At 35.3% G+C, this 16,014-nt stretch overlaps 2 long non-coding RNA genes across 3 annotated transcripts; one reads left to right on the forward strand and one right to left on the reverse strand.

The window, feature by feature from the left end:
• The first annotated feature begins 1,642 nt into the window (after window positions 1-1,642).
• On the forward strand, window positions 1,643-5,701 carry LOC311299763. Its single transcript, XR_014629193.1, has 3 exons — window positions 1,643-1,777; window positions 4,308-4,409; window positions 5,044-5,701. It is a non-coding gene; the product is annotated as an uncharacterized lncRNA (long non-coding RNA).
• A 1,736-nt stretch (window positions 5,702-7,437) lies between these two features.
• On the reverse strand, window positions 7,438-9,671 carry LOC311299408. Of its 2 annotated transcripts, none has more exons than XR_014629119.1 (4): window positions 9,627-9,671; window positions 8,796-8,918; window positions 8,526-8,638; window positions 7,438-7,854 (listed from the first exon to the last, which is right to left on the reverse strand). It is a non-coding gene; the product is annotated as an uncharacterized lncRNA (long non-coding RNA). The 2 variants fall into 2 exon arrangements; XR_014629120.1 differs by having other exon boundaries at window positions 8,526-8,641.
• Window positions 9,672-16,014: the final 6,343 nt, after the last annotated feature.

A 16,014-nucleotide genomic window follows, 5' to 3' on the forward strand; every position in this document is an offset into this window, starting at 1 on the left:
AGGAGAAGGAGGATGGAATAGAAATTTAAATACATATATTATTGTTTACATGATTAATAAGCTTGTGTGTATTTATTCCACTTGCAGCTTCATCAGAAGATGTTAATAATGTTAGTAATCTGATTCTGAAGAAGGGAGGGTTTCTGTAAGGGGTCTTTTCACTGTGTGAACACATAACTATCACTGATCTTATGTTGACTCAGACAATAATAATCTCCTGCATCTTCAAGCTGGGCATCACTGATGGTCAGACTGAAATCAAGACCATTTCCTTGTCCACTGCCACTGAATCTTGAAGGAATTCCTGACTTTTTGTCATTTGTATAATAAACCAAGAGTTTTGGAGCCTCTTCAGTTTTTTGGCTGTACCAAGACACATAATAACGTCCTTTTGAGTACTGGCCTTGCTCATTTTTGTAAACCACAGTATCAACTTTACAGTCAATAGAGACGGTTTGACCGCGCTGGACTGATTTAACCTCAGACTGAGTCACAACTATTTGTCCTAAACAACCTGTGTAGAGCAAGAGATAACAGCACAGATTATTATATAATATATATCTTATATTAATACTGAAATATATTTTAAAAAGTCACATGTAACTGTCTGTACCTTGCATGCTGTAGAGTGTCCAAATGATAAAGGAGATCAGAGTCATTTTGGCTGTTAGATCTGTTATCATGAAGAGAAGCTCAATGAAGAGTTAAACAGACTTATGAACATCTCAGATCACTGACACTGCCTATGCAAAGCATCAAATATGACCAGAAGTGTCCACCATACTGGCAGTTTCCTGAAATCTGTTCCTTATTTTACAATTATGCAATTGAAGGCTGGACACATTTTACATTTCATGCCCCTTATTTATCATTAAAGAGCCAAGCGGAATGAAGTGCAGAATGTGAAAAGAATGAAAACTATTGTACTGTATATTTTTCAACCCTGTATCACATGAAATACGTTCTGAGGAAACTATTTTGCAAATCGCAATTACGTTACATGCCAACATATAAGCAGTGCTATTACGTTGGTCCTTAACCTAATATAAGCAGTGCTATTACGTTGGTCCTTAACCTAATATAGCCAATCTATTGCAGTGCTATTACGTTTGTCCTGAACATAATACATCCAAAGCAGGTTTCTTTTCACACGTATAGCAGCTCATTTTGTTTTAATTATTTACTCCCTTTTTTCTCATTGGGCTACAAAATATTATCTATGCCAGGGCGAGTCAAATGGCGGCACCCAGATAATTTTTATCTGGCCCTCCAACTGGTTTTTGATGTTTAAAACCCCTCGCAATCTGATATCAAAGTCCCCGCAAAGGTTTAGCGCGTTCAGCGGTGAGTTTAACAACGCACGTGATCATTCAGCGGTGAGTTTAACAACGCACGGCAGTTCGTGATATGGTCACGTAATTTAATCTATTGATTCGTGCCACGGACACGTTTATTTCGTTATTTTCGTAATACCAGCACGTTTTTTAAACTATTGTATTTTCAATGGGAAGCGTCTTTCGTGATAACAGCACGATTCTTTCTGCCTGTCGGCTGCAGCAGAGAAGCTGTTTAATCAACATTTTTTTCACGAGATCTTATGTATTTTTATGTATTTTTTTAATGTTATTATTTCGGTCTTATTGCCAGGGAAGCTGGATTGCTTTGCTGTTTATTGATATTTTTTAAATTATATTTTATCAGTAGGAAATCGCGCTGAAGAAGTCTCGTTCCGAACACATCGCGATATTTGGCATCAGTTCACGTGTGTCAGATGTTGGTAAGTAAATACCTAAATACGCTGTCCTAATAATGTGTGATATCATGTCTTTTCTGTTTGTCGATATTAATCTGCCATTATATCTGCCATCTCCACGGAGACTTTGCGTTTCATTGCTTTCTAATTCAAAACAGGGTGATTAACACTGCCTGTCACGTGACGTGCTATAGGCTTAGATATTCATATCAGATTAAAAATAGTACAATTAGTTCCAAAGTTGTATTTGTAGTAGAAGCACAGTAAAAACAACACTTACCATGCTTTTACCACAGTAACATTAGTTTTACTGTGATAAGTGTAGTAAAAAGACAGTTATCACAAAACTTACCATGCTTTTACCACACTATTTGTAGTTTTAATGTGGTACCAGAGCCCGTCTACGGAGAGCCTGTCCACTCCCTATTAAGCCCTATTGTACCGAATTTTGGTTGTAGTACCACCAGAGTTCCACTGGGGGCGCTCGCCATGAGTGCAAAATGAATGGGAGTCAATGGGGCTAGACCAGCGGTCCCCAACCTTTTTTGCGCCACGGACCGGTTTAATATCAGACAATATTTCCACGGACCGGCCTTTAAGGTGCGGCGGATAAATACAACAAAATATAAAAAATATATAAAAAACAATTAAATATAGGATAAACGTGAATCCAATGTGTAGGCTTACTTGCAATTTTATTAGCAGGGTACTCGTAATATCGCGTCTAAAGACAACTGAGAAAGTCTGAACACAAACAAAAAGCCCCCCAAAAGAAAAAAATCTCCATGTTTACGGTGCTGATGCGATGTAAGGTGGCGCTGCCAATAAAGCACCTAAAAGCTGTCACAAAGAACCGATTTTAAGAACCAAAATGAATGATTATGAATATGTAAAATATAGCAGGAGACATTTTAATTGTTTAAACAAGTGTTTTCTGTGCAAAGATGAAGTTGACAATGCTGACTCGATCTTCGCAGTATGCCTGAACGCGCCCGAGAGAAATGCACATATACGAATTATAAGCAGAGAACAGTCAGTTTTCTTTTGTTTTGAATTGTTCTGTTTAAAATTAGACATTTCAAGCTTTCTATGTCTCAGGTCTGTGAGGCAAGTAGGCTACCTTATACGCTGAATTTCGGTTAATTTATGAGATCAGCTCCAGTTCACGCGCCCGCGCCTCCGTGTCCTGATTAAATATTTTCTATTATATTTAGGCCTACTTCTTATTAAATCCTGGCAATTGGGTGATGAAACATTGATTAAAATTAAGATACAATTAATACAAAACGAAATACAATTTAAAGACAGGCTTTTTGCTTTCTGTCTGACTCTGAGGTCTCTGTGAAAGTTTTAAAGCAGTCTTTTTGTGCCGCTTTGAGAGCGCTGCACGTCCGTAAGGGTGAACAGTCCCATCCGAACAATTATTATTATTCTTTTTTTTTATATATATATATATTTTTGTGAAATAGGCTACATTTCTAAATTAATGCGACTTATAGTCCAGTGCGACTTAGGCTATATTATGTTTTTTCTTCTTCATGACGCATTTTTTTACTGATGCGACATATACTCCGGAACGATTTATAGTCCGGAAAATACGTTAAGTTATATAGCCTATTCTTTCTGTGAGGCCCGGTACCAAATGTCCCACGGACCGGTACCGGTCCGCGGCCCGGGGGTTGGGGACCTCTGGGCTAGACGGCTAAATTTGTCTCTTTCACCCGATTGCCGTTGAGAAATCTCAGATGTGATTGTAGATTTTGCAAGTTCAACATGGGTTTTAGGTCGAAAGTTGAATGAACGAGTATTTATGTCGTTTTGATTTCTTACAGGTTGAGTTGTTGTTGCCCATAACACGCTAGCATTCTGCTAATGACGTCAGCATTCTGACGTCATTGACATTTTGAAAGACTTTTTTAAAGCAAATAAGTGACTCTAAAAAATCTAACACCCAGCAATGTGTAATTTCTTTGCATCTCCTTTCGAATACAACATTCAAATTACTAGACAAAAAATTATATCCTGAGAAAAGTGGATTTTGAGGGGTATACCGCCATTGACCTCCATTCATTCTGCACTCGTCCTGTGAGCGCCCTCATATGGAATCAGAGTGGAACTGCAACCAGTTCAGAAGCCGGAAGTGTAGTGAGAGTGAAACTTCTCGCCATATTAGACATTCTCTGGTGGTACTTATTGTAAATGCACAGTAATCACAACACTTACCATGCTTTTACCACAGTAACCATAGTTTTACTGTGATAGGTGTGGTAAAAGGACAGTAACCACAAAACTTACCATGCTTTAAACCTCAGTAACCTTAGTTTTACTGTGATTGGTTTAGTAAGGACAGTAATCACAAAACTTACCATGCTTTTACCTCAGTATTGATAGTTTTAAAGTGATATTTGTTGTAAATGCATATTAACCACAACACTTGCCCTGCTTGTGAGGCTTTATAATGTAACATCCAATATTTGTAAGGTAAATCAGTACTTTTCCCTTTAAATAATCCTATATATTATACATAATGATATTTTCTTTTCTCTTTTTTCAGCTGAAAAGACCAAAAGGGCCTTTCGGACTCAGTCGTTCCATTATTGTTGGAGGAGAAGTAAACGGAGAAGACGGACAGCTGCAAAGGCAAATATTCGCAATGGTATGTATGTGTTGGTTTTAACCCTAAATCAAACATTTTATCAAGCATTTGTTGTTTCTTAAAACTTTTCTCACAAAACCCATAGCCCAATCAGTACAAACATAGTCTGAAAGTCTTAATAATTCACAAGATTTAACAAGTTGTCAAATTCGTACGATACTCGTACATATTTGTATACTCGTACACAATCCTGCAGCTTTTACTCCTAGTGCTGTCATTGGCTACTGCCTCAATTCCTGTACATATTTATCGCGATATTTGTAAATCAGTTGCGCCACTTCTTGGAAAGTTGTCGGATGTCACACACACTGTCAGAAAGTTTATATTAATTGCAAATTGGACCCTGTGTGTTTATGTTCCAGTAATACATGATGTCTCTCCACACCTCATAACCTACCTCTGTTTGCAAGAGTGGAAAAGCTTATCTGACTTGTCACATGACATCAGATACTCGATTATTTTGTCATAATCAGAGCAGTTACACTGCTGATAACTGTCCCGTTTGCATGTAAATCTTTTTCATGATTATTGCTTGCTATTAAAGACATACTTTTATTCATAGAAATGCCCACATATCAGTGAACTTATTACATAAAAATGCTTTTAACATTTAATTATGCAACACTCTTTACAGAAAACATATCCTACAGTTATAAACTCACAACGTCATCATCAAGTCCTGTGCTGGGCACATTGGGCAACAACTGTCCTCCAACGTATTCGATCCGTGGCCAGGTTCTTCACATCTTCCCATGGGACACTGACATTCTTCAGGTCTTCGTGAAACATCTGTCTCCATGTCTTCCTTGGTCTTCCCTGTCTCCTGCATCCTCCTGGTGGTGTCCACTTCATCACTGTGTTTGGGTGTTGTTGTTTGGGCATGCGTAGGATGTGTCCAGCGAGGTGCACCCTTTGCTCTGTCACAGTTTCTGAAAGTCTTCATGTGAAGTCCCACTCCTCCTCGTGATCTCTTTGATATATGCAGAACCAATATTGAAAATAGTGATTTATCTTTTTCCATATTTTTAAAGCATTTTGTTTTCTCTTTTCAGCTTCATAAACTGTACTTGATTTCTGCCTAATGCCTTTATCAAAAAAGTGTCAGTGTTCATCAGGTGTTTTGCTAAAGGACATATTCATTGCATAGTTACAATAAAAGTGACCAATAATCACAAGGATATAGAATGAAAGTTGAGAATGTAAAATGTTGTGCTTATGTTTTTGCCTATTTGTTCTTTAAAGCGAAGAAACAAATGTATGTTCACATAACAAACTTGAATCTCATCTCTTGGTTTGTAAATAAATTCAACTTCATCATAGCAATTTTTTTTACGTTAATGTATGTGTCACTATAATAGATTGCTCCTGTATCTGGATATTTTTAATAAACTGATTTTTATACTGTTGTGCAGTAGTTTTGGCAGTACATTTGTCTTTAAACAGTTTGACATTAAATATTGGAATAAGCTTTCAAAATGGTGTCCATTCATTGTGCTTTTGTTACATTTATTTGAATATTATTGATATACCTTTAATATACTATACATACACTGTAAATGTTAGAAGCACTTTAGTACATGTAATTATCTTTAATTAAAATACTGCAAACCTACCCCTGCTGTAGGCCATTGCTTAGAAAAAAGTTTCTCTTTCAAATTAATGTATTTATGCATCAGTCTAATCAAATAAGCAAATTTGTGTCATTGATCATGTGACCTCGTTTTTGGATGGTAACCACACAAAGGAGTCTTTTGTTTTTAAATATGAGTTTTATAATTTAATTAGAAGGAATGCATGTTTAACAGCCTAAATATAAAATATTTAAGGTATCTATCCCCGCAGCCAGAACCAGAAGAGATCTGTCATCGTTTACCATAAATGGGCATGTAAGTGTAACGCATCTGTTCAGCTGGGTTGTTATTGGCTGTGACTTTATCGCAGAACTCGCTGTGATTGGACAATCGTTTAACCCATATAAAACGGCGCTTCATGTTACAAAGTATGTTTTGGTGTTATTATTACGTTAGTTATACATTAAGCTAACTATAAAGTGTCTCTATGTTGTGAGAAATTACTCCTTTACCGAGATCCTAACCCTAACCCTAAGCATGTCTGCACATTTCAATGAACTACAGCACAATGCTGCTCCACTGATAGAATGACAGAGATATGTGGGTAATGTAGTTTAAAACGTTTAGTAATAAAACAATAAATGTTAAATAAATAATATATTTAATGGACAACTGGATATCTAAATTTGTTCATTGTGCAAACCTTTATGACATATATGAGGGACAGGCTGAAATTTGATATTTTACTGTGAGCACTTTAAAAATAACCTTTATGCCAGCTTTCCATATATGTCTGAAAACTGTGGCCAACATTATTTATTAAACATAGTATAAGCAGTTGTCCAGCCAATTTTCTCTTTGATACACTAACCAGACTTGAGTTACAGCCATTTGAAATGTGCATTTGTTTGCTCTTCTGGGGGCCATTGCTGGGCCCTGGGGGTGGAAGGACAGTATAATCTACACAGATCTACACATACTATTACACAAGGATAATGCACCATTCAGTAAAACAACAAAAAAACAGTGCCAACATTTCCTTTTCACCCCCTCTGATTGCTGCTTATATTCCTGACATCAGTGATATATAGAGTATACTATATAGAGTATACTAGAATGATCAACATGGATCATCTTCAATTAAGCTTTAAGTATTTATAGCAAGATAGCCCACTGCAGCCTCTTGCTATTCACATAGCTTCCTTTTATTTCACTGGAAACTGGCATACATGCAAGTATGTGCAACTTTTGTTGCATTGTTGTCCCAGATATCATTAACCAGATCTAAATTTGTATGTCCCAAGTAAAAGAATCATGGTAATTAATTATATTTAGTTATTTATAAGTTATTAATTATATGTAGTTATTTTTAAAGAAACAAGAAATTAAAATTTCTTAAAAGAAAATTTCTATTTACTGTACCAAACACCACTTTCAATACACAATAGTCACCATACTTTATTAAACAACACTTTATTGGAGAACAAAGCATAAAGTTGATAAAGTAGCATAAAGACAAATGAGATTCAAGATAAATAAAAATGTGTCTTCAAAAACACGTTAACATCATATGAATCCATTCACAGCTGCTGAAGCCACAAAACGAGTGCCAGATAATCATATTCAGTCACATATGATACAGAAAACAGATTTGATATTGTGTTGGAAAATAATGATTCATTATCACAGCTAAACTGGTTTCTTGCTCTTCCCTGTACGTCTCGATCGTGTTAGTGTTCTTCTTCCTCGTCTTAACAGTTTGTTCAGTTGAAGAACAGAAGAACAGAAGATGTGATCACTGATGTGGAGTAGCTTTTTCTCAACCAGAGGAAGAAGTCTCAACATCCCATTGTCAGGCGTTCTCCAGTCCTGGTCTGAAAGGAAAACAAAAGACAGAAACCATTCAAATAAAGTTGTTTAATGGACAGTCGGGTCAGCTTATGTTCTGCGTTATTTAAAGCAGTGATGGTTTACTCTGGCCCTCAGCGTCCACTGTCCTGCACATTTAGCTCCGACCTCAAACCCTCCTGCCTATTGTCTAGAAGTAAACCTGAAGACTTTGGTTAAAATTTTCAGATGTGCTCGATTAAGGTTGGAGGTTAACTCTTAACTAACCTCAAAAAGTAGAATGCAAAGGGCCAGAGTTGCCTGTTCCTTACATAAATTTACAAAGCAGCAGTCAGTACGTTATATAATATACACACATTGAAGTATTATATATATATATATATATATATATATATATATATATATATATATATATATATATATATAAAATATTGCAGCACAAAATAAGCTAAGTACTGAACAAAAACAGTTTTACCCATATCAACAGCAACATATTTTAAAAGATTTTTAAGAAAGGCATGGTCTCTTTTGAGCCTTTGCCAGTGATGCTTGATTTCTTTCCAGACAACATACTCTTCTGTCAATTGTTTCAAGAGCTTCACTTGGTCAAAAACCAAGTGATAACCTGTACAATGTAAAATTGTCAACATCAAATTATGTACTACATATTACAGCATTGTTTCAATACAAGACATACCAATGGACTCGCGCACTTTTCTGTCTTCTTTGGGCATCAGATGTTCCTTCCTCACCCGAAACAAAGGACTTATTCGATTAGCTTGCGTTGATATAAGGACTGGTCTTCCTTCTCTGCTGTAAAACAAGATAGTCTCGACTTACTCTATGTGCAATTACTATTGTTCTTGAAACACAAATTAAGACAGTTATAAATAAGTTAATTTACCATATGATTCAGGAGAGAACATTTGATGAGTAAAAACTGATTGCAATATGCTAGAAACTTCACCTGTGAAGGGCTGATCACGGCAAGATTCGCTGCGACTCACTAGTAGCTCTTGTAATGGTTGGCTCTTAAAAGAGCTGTTGAGTTTGATATTGGTAGAGCTTTAAAAAAAAGGACTAAGTAATCCTGCAAAACAGAAAGGAAGGTAATTTTAATACATTACTTGCAAATAGTCAGTTTATAACTGTAGGATATGTTTTCTGTAAAGAGTGTTGCATAATTAATTGTTAAAAGCATTTTTATGTAATAAGTTCACTGATATGTGGGCATTTCTATGAATAAAAGTATGTCTTTAATAGCAAGCAATAATCATGAAAAAGATTTACATGCAAACGGGACAGTTATCAGCAGTGTAACTGCTCTGATTATGACAAAATAATCGAGTATCTGATGTCATGTGACAAGTCAGATAAGCTTTTCCACTCTTGCAAACAGAGGTAGGTTATGAGGTGTGGAGAGACATCATGTATTACTGGAACATAAACAGACAGGGTCCAATTTGCAATTAATATAAACTTTCTGACAGTGTGTGTGACATCCGACAACTTTCCAAGAAGTGGCGCAACTGATTTACAAATATCGCGATAAATATGTACAGGAATTGAGGCAGTAGCCAATGACAGCACTAGGAGTTAAAGCTGCAGGATTGTGTACGAGTATACAAATATGTACGAGTATCGTACGAATTTGACAACTTGTTAAATCTTGTGAATTATTAAGACTTTCAGACTATGTTTGTACTGATTGGGCTATGGGTTTTGTGAGAAAAGTTTTAAGAAACAACAAATGCTTGATAAAATGTTTGATTTAGGGTTAAAACCAACACATACATACCATTGCGAATATTTGCCTTTGCAGCTGTCCGTCTTCTCCGTTTACTTCTCCTCCAACAATAATGGAACGACTGAGTCCGAAAGGCCCTTTTGGTCTTTTCAGCTGAAAAAAGAGAAAAGAAAATATCATTATGTATAATATATAGGATTATTTAAAGTCCGCGTGAACCGGAAGTTGCAAACGACTTTTCTCCAGTGCTGTGACGTATTTCCCAGTGAAAAGGAATATTGAACAGAGGGCAGGATTTTACTCTAGTGCTCCTCCTCTCCATCTCTCGCTCATTACAGACTAACGATTTGAGGGGAGTGGTTAAGCGTTTCTCAACCCAAGCCGTCAAGCATACGTCATCAGGGAAGGTCCTCCAATGCAGAGAGGAGGGGCATTTTCAGATTTTGATTAAAGATTACGAAGCCAAAACATTTTTTTCCGTGTTTTAACTTGCATGGATTAATTGTTCACAACAAGACTAGTAATATGCGCTAACAAAGTAAATAGGGTCCATTTTGATTTCAGTTGGACTTTAAAGGGAAAAGTACTGATTTACCTTACAAATATTGGATGTTACATTATAAAGCCTTACAAGCAGGGCAAGTGTTGTGGTTAATATGCATTTACAACAAATATCACTTTAAAACTATCAATACTGAGGTAAAAGCATGGTAAGTTTTGTGATTACTGTCCTTACTAAACCAATCACAGTAAAACTAAGGTTACTGAGGTTTAAAGCATGGTAAGTTTTGTGGTTACTGTCCTTTTACCACACCTATCACAGTAAAACTATGGTTACTGTGGTAAAAGCATGGTAAGTGTTGTGGTTACTGTGCATTTACAATAAGTACCACATTAAAACTACAAATAGTGTGGTAAAAGCATGGTAAGTTTTGTGATTACTGTCCTTTTACCACACCTATCACAGTAAAACTATGGTTACTGTGGTAAAAGCATGGTAAGTGTTGTGGTTACTGTGCATTTACAATAAGTACCACATTAAAACTACAAATAGTGTGGTAAAAGCATGGTAAGTTTTGTGATTACTGTCTTTTTACTACACTTATCACAGTAAAACTAATGTTACTGTGGTAAAAGCATGGTAAGTGTTGTTTTTACTGTGCTTCTACTACAGATACAACTTTGGAACTAATTGTACTATTTTTAATCTGATATGAATATCTAAGCCTATAGCACGTCACGTGACAGGCAGTGTTAATCACCCTGTTTTGAATTAGAAAGCAATGAAACGCAAAGTCTCCGTGGAGATGGCAGATATAATGGCAGATTAATATCGACAAACAGAAAAGACATGATATCACACATTATTAGGACAGCGTATTTAGGTATTTACTTACCAACATCTGACACACGTGAACTGATGCCAAATATCGCGATGTGTTCGGAACGAGACTTCTTCAGCGCGATTTCCTACTGATAAAATATAATTTTAAAAATATCAATAAACAGCAAAGCAATCCAGCTTCCCTGGCAATAAGACCGAAATAATAACATTAAAAAAAATACATAAAAACACATAAGATCTCGTGAAAAAAATGTTGATTAAACAGCTTCTCTGCTGCAGCCGACCGGCAGAAAGAATCGTGCTGTTATCACGAAAGACGCTTCCCATTGAAAATGCAATAGTTTAAAAAACGTGCTGGTATTACGAAAATAACGAAATAAACGTGTCCGTGGCACGAATCAATAGATTAAATTACGTGACCATATCACGAACTGCCGTGCGTTGTTAAACTCACCGCTGAATGATCACGTGCGTTGTTAAACTCACCGCTGAACGCGCTAAACCTTTGCGGGGACTTTGATATCAGATTGCGAGGGGTTTTAAACATCAAAAACCAGTTGGAGGGCCAGATAAAAATTATCTGGGTGCCGCCATTTGACTCGCCCTGGCATAGATAATATTTTGTAGCCCAATGAGAAAAAAGGGAGTAAATAATTAAAACAAAATGAGCTGCTACGTGTGAAAAGAAACCTGCTTTGGATGTATTATGTTAAGGACAAACGTAATAGCACTGCAATAGATTGGCTATATTAGGTTAAGGACCAACGTAATAGCACTGCTTATATGTTGGCATGTAACGTAATTGCGATTTGCAAAATAGTTTCCTCAGAACGTATTTCATGTGCAGGGTTGATATTTTTATGAAAGCAGAATTTTAAAGGACATGCCATTTTTCTACTTATGTTAACATTACAATATACAGTTTATTTTATTTCCCCTGTGAGTGAGAAGACACTGTAAAAGTGATTCTGGATTGTAATGTGCAGAAGAAGGATGGACTGTGGAAACATGATTTTGCCATTTAGTTCTTCCTATATCAACATCTTGTTTGTCCTTGTTGTCAGTTAATTGGACTTTGGAGTGAATAGTTAAGTGTTATATTTAGGTTAAGACTTGGACAGCATTTTTATCAACCTATAATGTCCCTCTGTAAGTGTTGGATTGAGGAAATTATAGAATATTTCTTTGACACTCATTTTGTTCCAGGACCAACTGATACAAGAATATATCTTGGTATTTAAAGACATTCTCATACATGTATTTAAAAATGTATTCAAAGTTTCTGGTACACATGGCAAAAGAACATAAAATATATTTTTTCATGTTTGTTAATTACTTTTATAGTATAACTTTGTGGATATAAGTGACATGAACATCATATTTTAATATTGAAAGTATCACTTAAAAGAGAATAGTTTCAGTATAGATGGCATGAGTTCACATGTTCATATACAGTATAATATGATGTCAGAATGTGATGTATTTCATGCTGCATATAATAAAGCTTATAATTCCAGTCTTTAAAGATAAAAAACAAGCTTCTGTCCACAATGATGCTAATCTCAAAATGCCACATATTTATTTCTTATGAAATCAATAATGAAAATTAAACTGAAAAAATGATTAAATAACTGAAAATAAAATCTTCATTGCTGCTTTAATTGTTAACAGGGAAACTAGCCTGAGTCTCATGTTCTCTACTGACTGAGAGAGGAATTTGTACAATGTTGTTTCCCTGTGTGAATACTGGACCAGTGTAAACCCCCATACAGTAATAATCTCCTGCATCCTCAGGCTGGACTCCACGTATGTTCAGTGTAAAATCAGGTTCATGTCCACTTCCACTGAACCGGTCTGGGACTCCAGATTGAAGTCGACTTGCTGTATAGATCAGGAGTTTAGGAGCTTCTCCAGATTTCTGCAGATACCAGCTCATGTCATCACCAACTCCACTGGTCCCAGTGCAGCTTATAGAGACTGAATCTCCTGCTGTAACACACAGAGACTCAGGAGTCTGGACCTCTTGATGAGACACTGAGAGAGAGATCACAAACAAATCAAAAGAAGCTTGCATTCGCTATACAACAGTTCAAATTAATGCATAGAAAATAAAACAAAGTACAAATTCAAAAAGTGTTTAAAAAAACATATTTTTGAACCTTGAGCGAGCAGACCGAGTGTCCCCAGCATTAGAACAAGAGAAATCATTGTTGTGTGTGTGTGTGTGTGTGTGTGTGTGTGTGTGTGTGTGTGTGTCGGTGTCACACACTAATAATCATCAGTGGAGTTTTAAGCGCAGTGTTCAGTTAATATGCAAAACACTTTCAGATGCATCATGAAATAAACCTCAAAAAACAATCAAAATACATTTTGCAAGACTTTATTTATTAAAAACGTATTTCTTTTTTCAGCTGACTGAGCGAAACTAAACTAAGATACAGTTAGTAGTGTCAGTGTTAGTGTTGATGTTAGTGTAACTCTGTCAGTGTCAGTTTTAGTGCAGGAGGTTTTTGTAATCTCTTTCTGATCAATTTATATACAGTATATATATTTAATTTATATAATATTGTTAATCTTGACTATATTTATGTTTAAGATAATACAGAAATATATCTAACTTCTGTTTCAGGTGTTAATTATTACTGTACTTTAATCATATGCTGTATATATGCTGTATATTTATATATTTTATAAATATAAATATACATACATATTTAGACTTGATTATAATTCTGAATGTGTATACACTGAAAAGAAATGTATTCTTTTAATCTTTTAATTCTTTTAATGTTAAAACAAAGTAAATCATCTTTATTTTTGTGCTTTATAAAATAAAAAATAATTTTCTTATTAAACTCTGAATATATTTTTAAATCAGAATAAATACAAATTTTATATATATATTTTTTGTAATATTTATAAGTATTGATTAATGTTATTACTGAATATGTTAATGTTATTACTGAATATGTTAATGTTATTACTGAATATGTTAATGTTATTACTGAATATGTTAATGTTATTACTGAATATATTAATGTTATTACTGAATATGTTAATGTTATTACTCCAGTTTAGACTAAAATCAGAATAATATGATTCAGTAAAATGTGTTTTTACGGGCTGTTGCTCTTCAGATCTGCTTGATTAACTCTGAGTCTCTTAAAGAGAAGTGAAAGACTTGACACGAAACTCATTTTAAAAAACATTTTAAAAATGGAGTGTTCCTCAGAGGGGTCTAAGACCCTAGGACTTTTGTTGCACTTGAACCACGAATAGCCTACACACACACACACACACACACACACACACACACACACACACACACACACACACACACACACACACACAAATGTAATGGATTCGAGGAGTTTTGTGGTTGAAATTTAAAAAAGTAACAAATCCTTCCCTCGCGGGTCAATTTGACCCCCTTAGGAATTAATGGAATGTGAGGAATGCTTCACTAGAAAAACCTAAAAATGCTCAAAATTCAAACTAAAAATGCTAAAACTTTACCAAAGATTATTTTATAATGTCTACATGTGTATAATGCACCCTGAAGAGAAACTGACTTTAGGATCCAGCGAAACAGCTCATTTACTGTTCATGTATAGAGCTATAAGGCCATCTAGTGTCAAGAGTTATGAAATATCGTTATATATTTCAAGAGGTCGGCAAAGACTCCCAATGTAAGATATTTTGAGCTGAATTTAAAGGGTTATGCGTGAAATTGTGAGTTATTTTGAATTTAACTTGAAAGAATGTGAGGAATGTGCTTGAATTACTATTTATTTATTATTTATTGATCAAATCTAGTAATTTAAAGGTAAATAAAATAAAAAATAACAAAAAAATTGCATTCGTATAATCAAAATTAAATACCAAAAAAAGAAAAGAAAAGAAAAACATTAAAAAAAATAACTCTGGGTTAGTTGTAACAGCAAGACTGTGGGTTAGATGTAAGATTAATGAAGCATGTTTCTCATTAATTAAGTACATTTTTAATTGAATTTATATGTTGTTGTTGGTTTAAAATGTCAGTATGTTTAGGTCAGGGCTGTCCAAACTCGATCCTGGAGGGCCACTGTCCTGAGTTATAGCTCTAACTTGCCTCAACACACACGTCTGGTATAATTGTAGGGCTTCGGGTTCATAAAGTTACATCTTTCATAAGTTTGACACCTGATTTCATAAAGTTACATTACACCCTGGTGGATATCATAATTTTATCTCACCCCAGGGTATGTTAACTGACCCGGACTGTGGGGTGAATTGTAAAAAAAATTGAAACACATCTTACAAGAAAACATTTCAAATTCACACAGTTGCCTATTGGCCTATATTGATCTAACCAACACTCAATTACAATTACCGGTAAGTGCAGTTAATTGTTTTCAGTTGTGTTGTAGGCACTACAGGTACTTTTTACTTCTATACCGAACAGCCTCTTTTAAAAACGAATCAAAATTAAAAAATGTAATATGACTACAGCATCTATTTTGAATAAAAGACACGTCCACTGAAGAGTTTTATATCTGCTTGTCCACCACTAGATGTCGCCATTAGACACTTGATGTCACCAGAAATCCAACAGAACAAGCATCCCACATCCACGTCGGCAAAAATGGGCCTGGATCTCCTGTATGAAACGTGTCATACTTCCACCTTTTCAAGGCTCGTTGGTCTAGGGGTATGATTCTCGCTTAGGGTGCGAGAGGTCCCGGGTTCAAATCCCGGACGAGCCCAATCTTTTTAAAGGCTTTAGAATCTTGGAACTGACAAAACTTTACATTAACTATTTATATGCAAAGGTTGTCTACTGAGTTCTACATGCTGTACAATAGGTCCAGTGTTTTCCAACAGCGAAATAATTATCTCACAATTATCTTACAATAATGATAATGGGAGAGCGGGGCACAAAGTAACGCTTTTTGACTTTCTCAGTTTGTGTAAATCTACTTATGGTTCAGAGTATTTTTTTTTCCCCCACATTAATTTCCCACATGTCTACTACAATTATGTGTTTTTGTTTTATTAATACAGTATATACTTTTTTCTTGATATACCCCGAAAGAATGGAAGTGAAATGTGACA

This window comes from Rutilus rutilus (assembly GCF_951802725.1).
Source record: "Rutilus rutilus genome assembly, chromosome: 11".
In the NCBI taxonomy this organism is placed as follows: domain Eukaryota; kingdom Metazoa; phylum Chordata; class Actinopteri; order Cypriniformes; family Leuciscidae; genus Rutilus; species Rutilus rutilus.